Source organism: Amphibalanus amphitrite, unplaced genomic scaffold (assembly GCF_019059575.1).
Source record: "Amphibalanus amphitrite isolate SeventyFive unplaced genomic scaffold, NRLGWU_Aamphi_draft 001073F_arrow, whole genome shotgun sequence".
NCBI lineage: Eukaryota > Metazoa > Arthropoda > Thecostraca > Balanomorpha > Balanidae > Amphibalanus > Amphibalanus amphitrite.
This window is the reverse complement of record NW_024882567.1, coordinates 131,307-148,777: the sequence shown is the minus strand read 5'-3', so window position 1 is coordinate 148,777 and position 17,471 is coordinate 131,307.

Genomic DNA, 17,471 nt, shown 5'->3' with positions numbered 1-17,471 from the left:
ACACTCCACACACAGACACACACGCGAGCATACACGCGCAAGTGTATAGTATATATATATATATATATATATATATATATATATATATATATATATATATATATATATATATACATACATATATATATATATATATATATATATATATATATATATATATATATATATATATATATATATATATATATATATATATATATATATATATATATATATATATATATATATATATATATATATATATATACAACAAATAGGTTTAACTACAGCCGACCCTGCTCCAGCCGAAGCGCCAGTCCCCTAGCCCCCTCCATTGCGCCATTGATGTGTTTGTGTATTTTGCTCTCGAAACGCTATTCCTGTCTGTAGGTGAATCTCCGTGTTTGGAGAATGAAACATTGGACAGCCAAAGCTGTGTTATGTATGGTATTTCTATTTGCTTGCTGTGGACCGTTAATGAGTATAGCCATCTTCTTTTTGTTTGTGAAGCTTAGAAAGTTGGTTCCTATAACTTCTGTTAATCTACGAAATAGGTCAGATCGCTGAGTGTTGAAGAGAGGACATATGAGTAGAAAATGTTCGACGGTTTCTTTTGGAGCACCACATCGGCAGATGGCTGAGTTGCTTTTTCCTAGAGCATATCTATGCTCGTTTAGTTCTGACGCTTGGAGCCTGATTTGGGTATGTAGCTGGTTACCTACTTTAGAGCCTTCGCTAAAGTAATGTGGAGCTGCCTTATCCATGCCCATAAGTGCATGGAGCGTTTTTTTGAATAGCCTCCAGTTTATTTCGCTCCTCAAGGCGTCGGAAAGTTCGTTCCATATTTTAGTTGTGGCTGGAACAAAGGATCTGGCATAGGCAGCTGACCGGGCAGCTGGTACGGCACGCCGTGTTGATTGTGTGGAGCGTAGTTCCCGATTTAACTCTGTGGCTCTGGTCTGGGGGATTATGTCCTTGATATAGTTAGGTATTCGGTTATCAACTATGATTTTGTGGTAGAGTTCGACTCTATGCGTGCGCCGTCTGTCTTGCAGCGTTGTCCAGCCAAGCTCTGCTCTAAGACCAGCAGTCGACGTCCGTCGAGGCGTGCCTGTGATGAGGCGTGCCGCTCTATTTTGTGCCTTTTCGAGTCGGGACTTGTCATTGGCTGTCAGATGGCAATCGAAAATGGTGTCACAATAGTCGAGGTGGGGCTGAATGTACATCTGGTAAATATGAAGTAAGATCCGTCTTGGCACCAAAGATGCAATAGGGAAGAGAGGACTCAGCGTGCGATTGAATTTCAATAAAATATTATTTACATGCGACTTAAATCTAAGGTCAGTGGATATAGTCACCCCAAGATGTTTATGGGAGTCTCGAATGGGAATGATCTTATCGTCAAAAGTTAGAGCTGGGATACGCGCATGTTTGTAGGTAAATGTCTGTTGGGTGGTTTTATCTGCATTAAACGTTATTGCCCAATCATATCCGTAGCGTTTGATCCGATCAAGATCTACTTGAAGCGATCGCTCAACTTCGTGAATATTATCAGCATTATGACTGGCGTGTAATGAACTGTCATCGGCAAAAAATAGCATTTCGTTGTCAGTCATACTGCTGAGCCCATGCAGGTACATAATGGCTAGAAGGGGGCCTAGGACAGATCCTTGTGGCACTCCAGCTGATATTTTGCGTTGGGTAGAAGTAGCCTGGCCTACCTGCACTATTTGCTTTCTTCCACTTAAATAGGATTTTAACCAATCAAGATAGGTGCCTCTTATTCCGAATTCGATGTCACATTTCGCTAACAGACCCTCATGCCATATTTTTTCAAAGTATCTTGAGATATCTAGATAGATGACTGTATAATCGTCACCAGAATCCATAGCTCTATAAAGTTTGTCAGAAAGATAGCTAAGCTGAAGTTCCGTGCTGTGCCCTGGGCGATAGCCGCTTTGTTTTTCTGTTATAAGTGAATTGCTATAGATGTGGTGGTATATTCGTGCGAACATTAGTTTTTCAAAGATCTTTGATAGGCATGGTAGTAAGCTTATCGGGCGATACGATCCAGCTTCAGACGGGGAACCTCTTCCTTTGAAAACGGCCTTCACTGTTGCCTTTTTCCATTGGGTTGGATATTTGCCTTCTTGTACGGATTTGACAAAAAGTTTGGATAGCGGTTCGGCAATATAGGCAGCAGCCATTTTTATAAGTCGTACTGTTAAACCATCGGAACCGCAGGCCTTTGATGGGTCCAGACCGTTTATTACATTCAATACCTCTCGAGGTGTGATGGGGGAGAAGTGGAAATCGTGTGGTGTTCGTGGGTGGGAAGTTTTATAGTCACGCATTGACTGCAAGTGATGATTCGTGATGTTTATCTCAGTCTGGGAGCAGAAGTACACATTGAGCGCTTCGGTCTTTTGATGGTCGTCGCTCAGTATATCATCTCCGACAATCAACGGGGCCATAATCATGCTTTGTTTAAAACCAGTGACACTTTTAAGAATTTTATGATATTTGTACGGGGTTTGTTTATTAGCAATGAGGAGATTTACTTTGTGTTTTATTACTTCGTTCTTTAGTTTTCTATTAAGGCCTGTCACTAGGTTACGTTGCGATCGCCATCTTAACCAATCTCGCTCATCATTACGAAGCTTCGCGATATTGAACAGACGATCGCGCTTCCGCATTTCTCGTCTGAGTTCTGCAGAGACCCAGGGCTTGCTAGTACGGGTTCTTATCACTTTCCTGGGTATATGTGCCTCAGCGGTGCGCAAGATGGCTGATGAAAGTAGTTCGACAGCATCATCAATATCAGCATTTGCTATAGCACTCCAGTCGATTTCTCTCAACGCATTAACAAAGCCGTCTACATCAGCTCTGAGATAGTCCCAACTCGTGACTGTGGAGCGCCGACTCTCTTCGATTGTATGGAGCGGAATAGTGATAAGCAGAGGTAAATGATCGATGTTTGAGAAAGCCGGAGCGACTCCTGAAGCTTTGACCATATCTGGCTGGTCTACAAATGCCAAATCTCTCAGATTGTTGACGCCACCCTGCACCCTGGTCGCTGTGTTGATAACCTGAGTTAGATTTAATGTTTCAGCAGTGCTTTTCAGTTTAATGTCGAAGGCCGTGATCGGGGAGTGACTTGGTGCTCGGTCAGACAGCCAACAGTTTCCAGCATTAAAATCACCCAAAAGGATCGTGAGATCGGGAGCAAATTTCTGAGCTTCTAGAGTGCTGTCTGATAAATATTCTAGGAATTGGGACTGCCTGTCGGCGGAAGCATTCGGCGGGAAGTATACTGAACAAAGAAGAATAGACTTGTTGTGTAATTTGAGTCTCACCCATATGGTCTCAAACGCTTCACTCTCTAGAGAAGATATTTGTGAAAATGGAAGTGTGTTTTTGACATATATCGCTACTCCACCTCCTTTTCTTGTTCTATTCTTCAATATCGGGGTATGAAAGCCTCTGAGAGAGTAAAGACTGGGGTGAATCGTGTCGTCGAGTTTAGTTTCTGATAGCGCTAGGATGCTTATATTATTTGAATCAACAAAGCATTGAAGTTCTTGTAGTCTCTCCGGGGCTGTGATGGAGTTGATATTTATCGCAGAGATGTTGACGTGTTTACTTGGAAGCGTGTCGGCAATTATTGGCACAGTGGGTGCGGGGCAGGCGCTTCGGCTGGCGGCGGGTGATATAATTCTACTTGTACCTAATCATCTAAGTTATGTCTAACAATATCAGCACTGGTTTCGATTTTGACAGATGCAATTAACAAAAGAAGAAGACCGAGTCCTTCATCAGCTAAAAATTGCATGGAACTAGATAATCAATAATCATAGTCTACACATCTGAACATTGCATGGTGACACTGTAAACGAGAATTTTAAAACGCAAGTCGCATTTGTACACTAAGATCGAGATCTTTAGTCCCTGAAACGGTAGACACGAGGCTGGCAAATCCGTGGGGTACAGCGCATTCCATTCCTGGTCAAGGGTCCGGAAGCCTGAGTTCTGTCCATCCCCTGGCCCCACTCCCCCCGAGTGACCGTGGGTGGTCGGGACGGGGTTACCTGGTAGCTAGTCGGGCGCACACAATGGCACGCTTCCGGGGGTGAGATTAGTTCTGCGGCCGGTCCTCTCAGTTGGGGCGACCGCGGCGGCGTTCTGTCACCCAGGCGTTGACAGCGTCGGTCCGCGCCCAGGATGGGTCAGCACCCCGCTGCGCCGCTGGGCCGGTCGCATCTGCCGCCGTCCGGCGTGGCTGGAAATCTGCTAGCGCGCCGGCTCCCACGACTGCCTCCAGGTCCGATAAGCTTGCTACGTGGACTGCAGCATCTTCCTCTGCCTTTTTTATTTTGACGTTGCCGTTGGTGGTGTATGCCGCCCACAGCGATTTTCTCTGCTTTAGTTGCCGGGCGACGTATAGCAGATGCTGATTTTTGGGCGTCAGACACTCAGAAATGTAGTGTCTGAATCTTCACATTAATTCAAATTCACGCAACATTTTTGTGCGTAGTTTACACCACTGATATCAAGAGCTTGATAAAATCATGGATTAGAGATTTCCTGGATCGGCAACTCTCCGTCGGCGCCTTTGATGTAAGCGACCACGGCTGGCCACCTAGCGGCGGAGTGGTGAAGCTTGGTGAGATAGGACGGCGGAGGGTTGGGCGCTAATCCCTGTGGTAAACTGCGGGCCAAGATCAATCGAATTTAGGGATTGAACGGCTGGGTGCGGTGCGTTAAAACGAAGTTATGGTGTCGGGAACGTCCAGTAAGTCCATATTTGTCCTCAACGAAGTAATCGGACCATTGGGGTAAGACATTTTGTCTCGGCAGAGGACGTGCATGCCCAGTCGCCAAGCTCTTATGCCGGCGTAAAATGCACGCATCACCATCTTTTGATAACACACTGTTCAATCTTTTCCATCCTCAGGATAGTCAAATCCTTTTCCTCCACGCCTCAACCCCCTGATCCGGGCTGGACGGGCAACTTTATCCCATGCGGGCAGCTCCGCCAGAGCACACCCGTAACCGGGTGCAGAGTACGGGGACCCGCAGTTGCTACTGTACAGTGTACAGCGACCCTGAGTAAATTGTCTCAGCACCCTCACAGTGAACAAAGATAAGCTGTCAGAGGGCACGCACAGAAAACCTCAGCTGCTCTTGTATAGGGACCGGCAGTCGATATCAATATTATCGGTTGTTACTGAACAGGACAGACGGCTAGAGTTGGGGTTCGTGTACAGTAGCAACTGCGGGTCCCCGTACCTACTTGGGAGGCTGGTCGGCCCGTCCATTCGGACGGGCTCAGCCCCGGCGGGCGGCGACTCACTAAGTCCTAAGAGTGCCTGCCAAGACCAATGTCTCCCCTAATTCTAATCATCATAGGCGGTGGAACGGGGGGGGAGTACCGTACCCCCTTTGATTTTGGCATTTTAACATTAGCCCCATGGGCGTTGCATGGAAAGAATGGGATCAAAAGTCGGCAGTTCCCCTTAATTGACGTTGTCCCACCGCCACTGCCTATCATCGTTCCGGCTCTGAAATGGTCTCGTCAGACCGAAAGGGCCTAACCCAACAAAACAAACAAAGAAACAAATCACTTCGCTATAAAATAATCTCGGAGCCGCGATTTCGGCACTAACGGGCTCTTCTTACTTCAGCACGTCAAATGCTATATTCTTTGCTTGGTGGATGGATACCTAAGGTCAACTCGAGTGTGGACCTCAGGTCAAGGCCAGTCAGCTCAAAGTCACTAAGGTCACGAAGTTGGTTGAAGGAGGTTGTATTGCATACCTATTATTCGATTCAATGGTCTTCCTGAGTCCATTGATGGCTTTTGCGACTCGCTAACTCGATTTGATGAGATCATTTCCGGCGCCAAAATAACAGTTGCCATAGTTCCCCGCAATGACAATAGTGGCTTATAATGGTGAGGTCATGTTAGCGACCTGGCCTCAGGTGCCCTTTAAGAAAAATCCAATATATACAAGTAAAGAGGTCTTGGGAGCAGGGCTGCGGAGTCCGGAGTCGACAGTTCTGACCGGGGCCGGAGTCGGAGTCGATTTTGCGAACCGGAGTCTAGCCGCCGAAAATCCATCGACTCCGCAGACCTGGCAAGGCTGCAGAGTCGGAGTCGAAGTTGAAGTCGGTCGGAGTCGACAGATCTGCCCGGAGTGGGAGTAGAAGTGGGAGTCGGAGTCATCGAAAATTCATCGACTCTGCGGCCCTGCTAAGTTTCATCTTCCAGTGAAAATCGTCTGGCACTGAGGGCGTTGCGAAGTTGCAGCATTGAACTATTTTAGGACCGTGCAGAACGGCAGAGGTTTACGTATGACGTCATAGGTCAGTGATCTGACCCGACCTGAAAATGTGGTTGATTTCACAAGATCCGGCTTGAATCAAAGGCCTGGTGTTCCAAGTTTCAGCTCTTTATCCCCAGCGCCATACGATCAATCGCGAAAAAACCGTCAGGGTGGGGCGACGCCTGAGTGACCCGCCCCCCTCCCCGTCGGCCCCTCCCCGTGTTAAAGTTAAATCCTTCTCAACTCATAAAGAGTATGAAAAACAGTGCCGTTATCCTTTATCAGTTGAACTTCGAAGATAAACTGCTCAAAAACCACCCAACCACCTCGTCCCATCATTGGAACGCATAGCCGCCAAACACCGGCGTCCTATCTGGAGTTGGCGCATGCGCACTGCGATATTTGGTCGCGAATCGAGGGAGAGTTGCCAATCCAGTAAATACTTCATCCATGATAAAATATTTGGCGTTAATTACGTCGTTTTATGAAACCCAAATGGCATCAATTGGTCCGGATTCGAGCATTTGCCGTAAATGAAGCTCCGTAATTTCGATGGCGTGAATTACTCCGGTCTCCGGCTTTATGAAACCGAATTGGCATCAAATACGCCAAATCTGGCATAATTGACGGAACGCCGTAAGTAATTCCTTTTATGAAACGAGGCCCATCTTGCGGTGAAATTCGGCGCAAGCGTTTTTGCGCCGAAATTTCTGAGTGATTTGCGCCAAAAATTAGGTGCCTATTTGTGCGAAAATTAAGCCCTCTTCATATAAAGCACATGTGCACATATACTGATCAAGGCTATATCAACCAGGCAGAGTGTTTCGGGCAGACATGGGCACGGATCCCAGACGACCAAACACGAAAATCAAGATGACCACTAGATTAGTGGTCTTTAAGCGTGGAATTATGGTGGAAAACATGGCTAATAGATGTCTCTCAACGAACCAACTATTTTGCATTCCCTCAGAGTTCACAGTTCTGAGAAAATCCCTCAAGATCCATCTCGGATCCATGGTCACGAATCATGGATCCGAGATGGATCTTGAGGGATTTTCTCAGAACTGTTAACCCTGAAGGAATGCAAAATAGTTGGTTCATTGAGAGGCTTCTATGAGCCATGTTTTCCACCATAATGTCACGCTTGAAGACCGTCAATCTAATGGCCATCTCAATTTCCGTGATTGGTTGTCTGGGATCCGTGCACATGTCTGGTTTCGGGGCTTTGTACGCTATCCCATGTTTGAGCGTCCGAATTAGTTTTTATTTCCACGTAAACCCAATACCTCGGTGGGAGCCAGCGAGGGCCCGGCAGCGGAGCAGCACGTGTGTTAAGTTCCATGTTATCGCGTTCATTTTTCATATCGCAACTGTTCGCCGCGTGTGTGTAGCCGCCCGGCCGCGGCCCGCCGGCGCGCCGGCGGGCCGTGCGGCACAGTATGTTTGCGGGCGCGCGGCCGGCGCGGTGCTCTGGCGTGCGGTAATTGGCGGTCGCTCGAATGTCACGTGACCCGCGGTGACCTCCAGTCTGTCCGTGTCTCTCGTACTCACTCGTGTCTCAGCATTCGTCTGGACCGGGTCGGTCTCAATGCGCGCTAGCCTCTGGAGTGGCACTGCACGGCTCTCCTGGCTGTAGCGCTTGTGGCCGCCGAGTGTAGGAAACGGACTTGGCGGTCCTTTCCTGAGCCTCACTCGGACAAAATTAACGCCTAACCCTCTTTGGCACCCAAATCCTGACGGGGCATTATATGATACAAATCAGACGTGTGTCTTTGATACCGTTCACGATGCATCATTAATGCACCCTGTACCTGATACAAGTATAATGTAATCGTGCCTGTCGTTACTGTGCACGTTTCACGGCGAATTTAGAGGGGCTGTCCGTAAGCCCTTCCTTGGATGTACGAGAGAAAGCAATGAGCTGTACTTGATTTGTGCCTTATCATTACTGTGCCTGGTCGTTAAATGATACGGTGACTACCTCTCAACCCGTTGGTGACGAAGCTGTTGCACCCCAATACAGCACTGAGGTCAATTATATTTCTGTTCTGTTTTTACCGGCGCAAAGAACGGACGGATTCTTAACAACGTGCTCCGGTACATCAGCCTCTTCTCGGCTCACGGTGCAGAGCGCCGCTGGGCACCGCTTGTCTGGGCACTGCTGACACGCGGCGGAGTGGAGACAGCCGATTCGGTGCCGTATTGGAGCGAGCTGCCCCGGTGGCCGGCCCTCATCTGGTGCACCGAAATGGCATCCTCTCGGTCCTCTCCGGGGAGAGGGAGCGGCGGCGTGCTCCCGAGGAGTGGCTTGAAAAGTGATTCTGAGCAGTTGTCGCGCCACTGATGCGAGGCCGCACAATGAACCGCCCTGGTCAGCGATCGGGCGTGTGAGGGCAGGGCGGCCGCCAGTTTTGCCAGATCGTCCACGCTCTCATTCCCCTCGATACTGCAGTGGGCAGGAACCCACTGCTATTGCTTAAAGGAAATAGTTCACTTTCACGAAATTATTTTTTGCAACGGATTTATGATTTTTTATGTTCAAAATAATCAGCAAAGAAAATAAAACTTTTTATAACAAAATATTATTTTCTATATTTTGATATAGGAAGAACTTTTCAGTTTCTGTAAGGCACACGCGATCCAGTATGAAAAGAGCATGGGTCCCGAAAATTCTTCAGAAACAGAGAAATTATCGCAGCCACCGGCATTTGGGCGATCTGCTCGATCTGATAATGTTCCCCTGAATGTCCTAATTGATCAGTACGAGAATTTCTCTAGAGTTCTCGTAGATAATTTCTCTAGTTTCTGAAGAATTTTCGGGACCCATGCTCTTTTCATACTGGATGGAAATATATGCAAGGCACACATCCTCAACGCAAGACACCTTTTTCGGGACGAGAAATAGAATATCTTTGCCTAGGGTGATCGTTGGGCTGTAAAAGCTCCTGATTTATGCTCGTCTCAGCCCAAGCTACGGAACTGCTATTCCAGTTCAAAACCCATGTTAAAAAGTGAACTATTTCCTTTAACGACGCTTGGCGACGTTCAACAACGTTTTCCATGCCTATCTCTACGCCGAAGGTTGAGGCCTCACCTGGGCGGCCGTTCCTATGCTGAGTAGACTCAGGGCGGCTCGCCAGTTCGAGCACGCGACGACCGGGGCGGGGGACGTCTCGTCCCGCAACCTCTCCAGAGCTGCCCACGGGGCGAATCTGCTGCTAGATTGACCAGCGTACCGCATAAATTCAGTGACTGTCTTTCGCCAAAAAATTATGCGACCGCCCTGCACCGAAAAATTCGTCCGCCGCCATGCGCTGAATTCGGCGCATGCGAAGTTACGCCGGACGTGCGCTTAAATTTTCGGCGCAATCCCGCCACTACGCCGGACATATTCGGCTTAACGTGTATTTTTTTCCAGTCTGGGCCCCATGTTGCATATTCATATGAACTGTAGATCAGATATTTTTTTGAATAAATACCCATCTTTCATCCTTTCAGCATGCCTACAACCTACTAAACAGCCTTGGTATCAACCTACCATTCATACTTTATCTACACATACATATTGATATATGGGGTATGTTTGGTTCAGTAGGTTATAGTAGGTCAGGTGCCTACATGCTATCATTTGTCATGCTTTGATTTCAGGTGGTGTCTTGTGGGCTTTATAGTGGGCTTTGTGGCCCTCTCTTATCGGGGTTACATGAGCACAGTAAATACGTATTTAGCCGCTAATTCGAATTAGGAACGCATTACCGACTCATGTAGCCACCTGCTAGTACGAATCGGCGATCCGATCCGCGGTTACATGAGCAAAGCAAATACGTATCACGATCGGATTCACCGCTAATGCGAATCAGGAGCGCACTACCGACTCATGTATCCACCTGCTAATACGAATCGGCGGTCCGAACAAAATCCGCTGAGAAAGAGGCTTAGAAGCGAATAGGACCAAGATACGTATTACAGGAACTATTTCTTCGCAAAAAGAAACATTAAAATGCAAAATAATAGGTATTTTTTTTCATTTTCTTCTTTTGAAATAATATTTAAAAAAATATGTCGGTATTTTGCCAAGTTTTCAACAATAAATATAGTGAAAACCAAATAGTAAATATCCACTTAATTTCAGTTGAAACATTTTTTTGACAGCACTACAGACGAATCAAGAGAGGCAATTGCCCAATGAGTCAAAGCAAGACAACTTTATGTTCAACTTTTTTGTTAAGTTAATTGAGAACGTTTTGAGCAGATTAAATGCAAAAAAGACATAAGATAATAAATTTTTAATTTAGTCACCTCTATTGCTACGGAAGTGCGCCACATTCGTATGCCACGGATCACATTCATATGCCACGGATCATTAGGTGATCCGTGCGTATGCTATTCCGTTTGTAATGCGCATCGGGCCGAGAGCCAAACTAGATCCGTTTGACGTCACTGATACGAATTTGCTCATGTAGTCGGTGCACTGAATGCGTTCTTGGGGAGCTGATGCGAATAAGCGTAGTGCGTATTTGGAACGGATCGCTCATGTAACCGAAACGTCCGAGGCACACGATTCGGGCCGTATTTCACAAGAACTATTCTTTGCTGACTGGAAGCGTCAAAATGCAAAATACTTAACAATTTTTTTATTGGCTGCCTCGTAGAAAATAGCAAAAAAATGCTGGTATTTTGGTTTAGGTCTTTGCATGTGAAATAAAATGAATGAAATATTTTGATAGATAATTTTTTCTGACCACCCTGCTGTCGCTGCATGGCGAATCAGTGCCCACTGACTTAAAACATGGATTAGGTATTCCTGGATCGGACACTCCGCCGATTTTCCGACCACCCGGCGGCGGCGGCGGATTTCCCGACGGCGAGGGCGCTGGCGTCATTTTAGCATTGCGGGCTATGGGCGGAGCGTGTCTTTTTGTATACTTTTGTCGTTTATTACTTACCTATAACCGATTTTGATGAAAAATTTTGTGAACCAGGTAGAACAGGAATTGAGGAATGTCATGGAAATATTCTTTTCCCAGTTTTCATTTAAGAAGTTGCTTAAATTCTGCTGACAAAAGAGGGTTCGTGATTACAGCCGAAGAGCCAATGTTGGAATAAAGTTAAGTTGTATGCGATAACATGAAAATAAGTTGATATTTGTATTAAATCATCAATAGGAACTTGTTTGACTGCCGAGGAGCGATGATATTTGATGATAAATTGCATCGGCAAGTCAAGAATACCGGCTCAGTTTATGGGCATCAGGTAATGATTCTGTATGTGATAGTGACTAAATGGAGCCATAATAATTATAAGAAAGGACTAAAAATTATGCTCAAAGTGTTTGAACTTGTGTCTTATGAGCTAAAGTTCGCTAATTTCGCCCTCCATTACCGCGTTTTTAGCACGCAAGCCGGTGCGGCGGCCGCCGGCGCACTCGCCGCCGATGTTTCGGAGCTCCGCCACCAGGGCGGGCCGCTTGGTCGCCGGCGCTAGTGTTGGGGAATAGGAAGTGTCCTATCCAGGAATACTTCATCCATGCTTAAAACAAGAAAACTTTGTTTTCATTTTTTTATTTCATGTTAATTTTAAATGTTTTTGAGCCTATCAAATGATATAAGTATTTAAAATTGGGGTATATTTGTTTCTGGTCCCTAAAAAGCTGTTTCTGGCACCTAATTGCTGATCAGCCCCAAAATGCTTATTCGACCCTAATATCTGAATCTGGCACCTAATTGCTTCCACACAGCCTAAAGTTGCCAGATCGTCTAGTTGAACTCCGTATTTGCTGTTTGCTGATTCAGCACCAAAACCAAAACATCCACCACCTATTTTATTCCACGTTTGCCTACCTAATTCGCGTAATCTTCCTGATTTTATGTATCCTAACAAACATGAACGTTGCATTCGGTGATGTCAAGTGCCATTTTCGCCAGTGGAGATAATGATTAATGCCATTTCTAGCCAAAAGAGAATCACTAGCCAGCTATGTTGCAGCATAGCAAGACGCTCATAGCTATACGCTGCAGCATAGCTATACCAGACGCTGCAGCATAGCTATACCAGCCCGCTATGTAGAGATTATTGCACCCTCAGCCATTTTAACCCGCGCCCTGCTGGGGGGGGTGTTTGAACACCCCCCTTGTGGTTTTTCGCGAATATCTCAAAAACGGCGGCGCGGAGCGCCGCCGTTTTTGGTACACCTTATCATACATCAATTCTACACATGTTGTGAAAATTTCAGACCAAGGTCATTCAAGGTCAGGTCACCAGGTCACTTGAAGTGACCTCACCTCATAAAAAGTTTCAATGTCTGTCATAGCTACACCGAGTGACCGATCGCTTTGAAACTTTCAGCGATTGCTAAGAGCAATAGCATGCACAAATTGTATATCTCAGAATTTTGATATCGATGACCTAAGGTCAGGTCAATTTTGCGACCTCCCCATTATAAGTCAATGGGAGAAAATTGAAATGCGCCTCTTTTGGACGAAAGACATTATAAACACTCCCAAACACTGAATTACAAGTGGTTTAGACACACTGAACATGAAAATGGTGTCCGTGACCCCTGTTTATGCCCTGAGGTCATCTTAGGTCACGAATGGTATCTAACAGTTTTTCGCAAATAACTTTTGATAGAGGCATGCTAGAGCGATGAAAACGCCTTAGATGTGTTCAGCTCGACGATACGGATCGACTGATATGCAACATGACCCTTTCCGGTCAGGTCATGACCTTGACCTGAGGTCAAATTTTCAAGTTGACCTTTCAAGGTCAAATTATAGTTCATTCGATGCGTCTTGACGAGAGGAACACGATGCCGGTAAAAGTAAGCTCGTACAAGGCTTGGGTCAAAAGTTATTGCAGAAAAACTGTTTCCGAAAAAATCGGCTATTTTTGCAGTTTTTGCCCCCTGCAGGCAAAACCGTTGACGGTAGGTCAAATCTGAGAGAATTACTCAGAAAGGGCGTTAATAGGGCTATCGAATGCGCTTTTCCGCGGCGCTGTAGCTCTATTGGTTCCCGAGTTATGCGTTGGCTTCTTGGAAATTTTCGACATTCGACCTGGAAATCGGCGAAATTTTGCCTTCAATGACCTCTGGTGACCTGACCTTTGACCTGACCAAAAAATTGACCGAAGTGATTTCCTCATTATTTTTGACGCTCTTTCGAACGCCGCCTTCCGCGTATCGCTACGTGGCCCAGGAGCCGAGTTAGAAGGGGGGGTGTTCAAACACCCCCCCCCCCCCAGCAGGGCGTGGAAATCCAGGACCCCCAGCAGGGCGCGGGTTAACGTGAAAAGTTTGGATCCGTCACTTCCAGCCAGGCTCTCAGGTCAGGTCATAAACTGGAGTAAAGCAAAATGTCAACTCTGAACAGACATGCCACGCAACCGGCCCTCTTTTCAATATTATTAGCTTTCTGCAATCATCGTCTGACTCCATCTCGATCAAACGCAGCATCCGGTTTCTACAGGGGCGTTTGACTGACTGGCCACACAATAACCAAAAACAAAATCAAACAAAGCTTCATGCACACATAAGTAAGAAACGGATGAAAAAGGCACAACCACGGCACAACTCTGCGCGGCGAACAACGGACAACGTCCCACGCAAGATCCCGCGTTTCTCCAGCGGCCTTGAACGGAATGAAAACATTACATTTCTTTTTTTGGAGCTATTTGATGACGTCAAAAAATACAATACCCGTTTTAATGGTCAAAATCGAGACAATTACTCACAAAAATGTTTCCCTTTAAGCATTACAAACAAATACTTTTAAATATTTAAATGACATTGTTTTTTCAAACAAATCAATATTATTTGCTTACTTAAACGTCATATACAATGCTGAGATCACTACGGGGCTGTCTTAGAGTGTAGCTGCACTGGCAACCTTTAGGCTAGACTCCAGGGGTCATTATACCAGAACAACATGATTCTACCAGCCAGTAGTTCATTTTTCTTCTAGATTGGTGCTACGCTCAGCATTTAGGTGCCAGATCCAGAAAAAAGAGTAAGGCGTACCGATGAATAGGTGCCAGAAACAGTTAATTAAGGTCATTTTCCATGATTGGTGCTAATATCCACCAAATAGGTGCTGAGGACTAATTTTGGGGCGAGTCAGCTTTTAGGTGCTAGAAATAGCTTTTCTGGGACGCAATTAAATGGCGTCCTTTAAATTTAGCTCAGTCGTCCCGGTAAATGCCGCAACTGCGCCATGACTGTACGCTAATCCTATTTCGTTTGTGATGCGAATTACCGGCCGTCGAGGAGTCAGCCCGGGTGAGCCAAACAAGATCCGTTTGACGTAGATAAAACGAATTAGTCTCATGTAACCGGTGCCGTAGATCCGTTTGTGGGGAGCTGATGCGCATTAGCGTAGTGCGTATTTGGAACGGATCGCTCATGTAACCCCGGTATCTAAGTGCAAGGGTTAAGTGTTGATGCACATAATGCAATGTGTTTTTTTTTCATGGGCGCAGGAACCTCACGTAAAGTGTGGGGGGGGGGGGAGGGGGGCAGAGAACTTCAATGTCACTTTGTGGGAACCCCAATACCCCTATGAACAAATTCTTTGCAGTTTCGTGCTTATCTCACCTTGCCGAACAAGTTCTTGCTCTTAGTTTTGAATTTAAATGAAAAATAAATATTTTACTTTAAAAATTAGCATAGCTGAAAAGTGGGGACATCCCCCTCGATCCTAGGCCTATGTTTTTTTCTTAATGGTACAAATCATCCAGATTCATATGAGAAGGGTAGGTAGCTACCTACAAAATCAAATCAATGCCTCAATTGTTTATTGTTTTACTACAATAAGTCCCTCCCCTGCCAATCACACTAAACTATCTACTGTCACAATGCAGTGTGCGTCATGATTTCTCAACTCTATGCATACAATATATTTCCATTTGTCAATCACATATTGTTTTTTTTTTACAGGCTTTCCGGTTATGACTGAGGCCAGCATCTCACGTGTCCTGGCTACGCCAAATCACTGCGGATGCCGGATGCCGAAGACCGGAGAGCCAACCGCTTTGAGGCGTGAGCTCTGTGGCGTGGCTGGAGTGATCACCAGGTTCTGACGGCTACGGCGCCGTCGACCTGGTTGAATAACTGGGGCCTGGACGAGAGTGCCCTTAGTACGGTGGTCAATCGGTTACGTCCGAGGGGCGCTCGAACACGCTGCCGTCGCGTGGCTGCCGGCGGCCGCCCCCTCGCACGTGAATCTCCTGGAGCGAGGACTGCGGGAGGCGGCCGCATCATCACCTGTGTCCGCGCTCAACACCGTGCCACGCACTAATGGCGGAAGCCCGACTTTCTCCGATGGAGGAGAGAAGCTGGACGCTGGCTGCCAGGCTGCTGGGGAGGGCGCTGGGTCTGCCATCAGAAGACCCCCTGCGCGCGACCGCCGAGGCCTCGGCACCGGCGCGCCTGCCTTCGGTCCGAGGCTGGAGATTGCGAGGCCGCCAGGCCTGGGCGAGAGCGAGAATCCCACCGTGGCAACAGACGGCTGGCATCACCTTCTGGTTGGACGTGTGCCCGATCCGGGCTGGGGCCACGGCGGGGGAAAGGGAAAGCGTGGCTACGCTGCACCTCGCGTTCCTGCCCCTGTGTGCTGTCCGGCTTTGGACGGACGGATCTGTGGAGGGCGGAGTCTTCAGGCGCTGGGCGGGAGCCGTGCTGGTCTGGCTGGACGAAGAGGTCGAGGAACTGCGGGCCCCGGCCGGAGAGCTGTGCTATAGCTACCGCGCGGAGATGGTGGCGCCGGTGACCGGTCCGGAGACCGTACTCGGAAGAGACAGAGACCAGGACCTGCGGTCCGCACCTATCTGCTAACTGTGCGGTAGTGCTGGTGTAGTGCAACATTTTTGGATGGCTAGCTACATTTCACGATTAAATAGCTGGTACGTTTCAGTGCAGGTGGCGTGACGAACAATGTATCTGTTGGCCACTTCTGCGGCCGCTGCCATTTCCTACTCGAAGGCGCGCGCGCTGTTTGGCTGGGCCGGCAGGATGTTCCCATTATGTGTCGACGACAAAGCGAGTATATTCATGTTCTTTTAATGCACAGAAGTCTGTTGTATATTTGAAGTTTTATTTTAGGTTGACTATTGCGAAGGGCAGATTCATCTTCTCTCTTTCATTTGTGTTGCCACTTTAGCGTTCATGTTTGTCATAAGTGTCCTGGTCCGGCTTGGTTGTCATCTTTATTCGTGATGTATTTTATTTTACGAACATGCTGGTGATCAATGCAATACACTTTTGATTAATAATGCTGCTTTAGCTCTGATCCTTTGTGGTATGTCTTGATTGTACTACTGCGATAGTGATTTTTCCTCACCAAAATATGCAGGCAACAAATGTAAATGCTGCCAAAAGTTTGTCATTGCGTGATGTATCTAAAAGACATCAAGTTTCTGAACGTGGTCGTGTACTACGCAACCGGAAACTCAATAGGGCGTGGAATACTGTGAAGCAAAACTACAGAAGTGAGGCTGGCCACGCCAAAATCAAGTGAGATATGTCTAGCCTTTTTTCAGCCGCCAAGGCTTCGACAGACTATCCGCGGGTTCGGTGTCTCTCGAACTACGAAGATTCAACGTCGTCCGGCCAATCCTGGTTAAGGTCAGCGGGGACTTGGCTGTGGTTATGGAACAGGATTGGCCGTTCGAGAGACTCGGAACCTGGGGTATATTGCAGCACAGCTATGTCGACCGAGTGTCGTCGCAAGCTGCCCCACTCGACGAGAAAAAGTAAAACCGTCCCGTCCTAGGCTGACTAGGCTTAGCTAGGTGGCAGCACAGTCGCGCCGGCAGGGGGCAGTGCCACAACCAGCCGACTGATATTTTCGTGTGACGTCAGAACCGGTGCCTCCCTGGGGTTACGGACAAAAGTACGTATCGCTAAAGTACGTAGGACAAAAGTACGTAAGCAAAAGTACGTAGGATTAAAGTACGTATCGCAAAAGTACGTACAGTATAAAGTACGTATGGACAAAAGTACGTCAGGGACAAAAGTACGTATCGCAGAAATACGTACAATATAAAGTACGTATGGACAAAAGTACCTCAAGGACAAAAGTACGTATCGCAGAAGTACGTACAGTATAAAGTACGTATGGACAAAAGTACGTCAGGGACAAAAGTACGTATCGCAAAAGTACGTAGGGTATA